Here is a 2,690-nt window from a genome sequence, read left to right on the forward strand (position 1 = left end):
CCCTTGGCTGCTCCTTGTGGCGGCCCCCCCAGGGCTGTGCTCATGTCCTGGTGGGCGCACGGTGTCCCCACCACTCACCTCCTGCCTGCTGCCTGGAGGTGGACGTGCCTCATTTAGACCTTCCTCCTCTCTTGCCGCATGGCTGCGGTTGGTTTTTTTAGCGCTTTCTTGAATTAGGTTTTCAAAGCAGCACCTAGTAGCTTCTTGTAAACTACAGGCAGCTCACAGCTGCTTGACTGCCCTGTCAGCCTTTTTCAAATCCTGGGCTCCTTGAAGCCTGTCCATGCGCCTCCTCTGACCCGGGAACACAGCATCTCCCTGCCCTTCATCAAACACAGGAAGGGGCTTTGTGGATCCTCCCAGAGGAGCGGGTGATGGCCGTGTCCTTTCGGTCTGTTGCTGGGAGAAGCCTCTTCTTCGGTCGTCTTCCTTGTCCCAGTAACGCCTGATGCTCCAAACACTGCACTCTCCCTGCAAGTGCTGCCTCTTACTAAGCACCTGCTTCACTGGCAGACATTCGGCGTAGTAAAGAGGCAAAGGCTTTGGACCGCCTTGCTGCTGCAGGGACCAACAAATTGCCAAGGAGGTCCAGAAGCTGAGTACTCAGCCAGTACTGTTTTGCCCTGCCTGTGCGCTTAGTTGGCAGCTTTCCCTGGCCATGCAACTCATGAAGTGGTGCTGACCCTGATTTCCAGAAAAGTGCTTGTCAGTTTAAAAGAGAAGAACTGGTTTTCAGTGGGGAGTTGGAAGGGCGACGTTCTGCTGCTTTGGGGGACTGCCCGCTGGCTTTTCTGGTGCGGTGACCCTTCTGTCTCGTCTCGCTCTGAGAGCTCCGTGAGGTCCCTCTTGACCCTCCCTGTGTGGAATAGCTACAAGATGCTGCTGCAGAGACTACTGGACTCTGACAGCCAGGCAGGGGTTAGGCCAGAGCCCAGATGCCCTCGGGAGCAGAGCGCAAAGCCAGAAGCCCATTGGCTCCCCCACGAGATGTGGTTTGGGACCAGTGTTCCCTGCTGCTGCTCTCCGTGTCCTTCTTGGCTGCCTTAGCCCCTCTCCAGCCTCCACTCCCATTGGCCCAGCATGGCTTTGGCTGCTCTGGGTCTGCCCTTACTCACGGTCCCTGTGGCAGTCGGGTGTCCTTCTTCTGCCTCCCCTCGCCCCCTCCCCCGGCTGTCTTCACTACAGGGGCTTTCTGATGCACTCAATGGCCTCACAGGGCTGCCACAGCAGCGACCGCACTGTCCCAGCCCTGGGTCGCCTGTGGCCTCCCTTTTCCTGCCTCTAGCCAGCTAAACCCTGCCGAGGGGCACTTTGCCCTGGCACTCCGTGCCCTGGTGAATGTTGCAAGCCTGGCACGCAATGGCTGCTCCTTGCTGGACGAGACAAAGAGGAAAGCACTTGAGGTGCCCGGTTAATGCTGAAGAGCCATGGTGATCGCAGGCAACAATGGTTGCTCGTGGGCTCCAGTCCGCCTCTCCAAGCGTGCTCCAGTGGCGCAATGGGCCAGCGCGCAGTACTTATACAGCAGTGCTAAGCGGAGGGATGCTGAGGGTGTGAGTTCAAGCCTCACCTGGAGCATGGGCTTTTGATCATGCACTGCCTCCTCTTCCCTTGGGCGGTGCAGCTTTCTAGCAGTGACATCTGTCTCAAGCCAGACATCCCGGGACCTGCCAATACAGACACCTTGGAACACCAGAAGCGCTCGGGGCCGTTCCAGGCTTGACCTGGGCTCTGCCCGCATAGCACTCGGTTTGGGGCCCCGGAGGCAGAGCTGGGCTCTCCTCCCTTCTCTTCCGCAGAGGATCCAGACCCCACTCAGGGCGCAGATGCTAACATTTTCCTTTGCTCTTCAGCATTTGCCCTCCAGGCGGACACTCTCCCAGCACCAGCTGCCCAGCCTCACTGTGGCAGAGCCTTCCTAGCCAGCCTTTCCCCCTGCAGCCAGGCCAGGAGGAAGCACTCCTGGCTCTCTACACGCGAGCACTGCGGTGGAGCTGCAGGCAAAAGCTGCTGCCTCACAGCGCCTCTCACTCTGCAGCAGGCAAGGGAGAAAGGCAGCTCTGCCTTTCCAGGGAGGGTTTCTTTCCCACAGCCAGCTTACAGCTTGGCCGGAACAGGACTTAAGACTTCCAGCATGGTGGCATAACCTCAGAAAAGTCACACGCTCCCCCTGAAGAAAAAAAAAAAGCGACTTCTTTCTCCCAGGGAAGAGCTACTTGTGTTGGGGGTCTCTATGGCGTGGGATGGCAGTTGCGGGTGGGCTGGGGCTGCAGGGCAGTTTGTGTGTGGAGCTGAGAGTGCCCTGACTGCAACACGGAGAGCAAGGGCAAGGGAAAGGAAAGGTGAAAAGCTGGGCACTTTCCAGGCAGAGTCTCTCAGTTCTCAAGCTTGGCCTGGAGAACGGAGAAGCTTGACTGCTTTCCCAGAAGCAGGGGTAGCTGTCACGGCAGCCCCCCAGCAGAAGACACTGCACGATCACTAGAAACCAGGAAATCATTTTAGGCACGAGCCCACTGAATGTTTGGAACAGAGAGCACAGAAGAGCTCCCTAGGCCATGGCATCTTTGGAAACAAACCCCTTGGCCTACCCTTGCGGGTGCCTCCCGTGTCTTTTCCAACTCTCCTTTTCACCCGGCGGGCTTTGCAAAACCATTGCTGTGACTCGGATTCGGCCACAACGCAGAGTACTA

At 58.0% G+C, this 2,690-nt stretch overlaps 1 non-coding gene across 1 annotated transcript; it reads left to right on the plus strand.

Moving 5' to 3' along the window:
* Positions 1–1,484: 1,484 nt before the first annotated feature.
* TRNAI-UAU (transfer RNA isoleucine (anticodon UAU)) lies at positions 1,485–1,578 on the plus strand. Its single transcript has 2 exons — positions 1,485–1,522; positions 1,543–1,578. It is a non-coding gene; the product is annotated as a tRNA-Ile (tRNA).
* The last annotated feature ends 1,112 nt before the right edge of the window (positions 1,579–2,690 follow it).

The sequence above is a fragment of the Struthio camelus genome, chromosome 10 (assembly GCF_040807025.1).
Source record: "Struthio camelus isolate bStrCam1 chromosome 10, bStrCam1.hap1, whole genome shotgun sequence".
NCBI classification, from domain to species: Eukaryota; Metazoa; Chordata; class Aves; order Struthioniformes; family Struthionidae; genus Struthio; species Struthio camelus.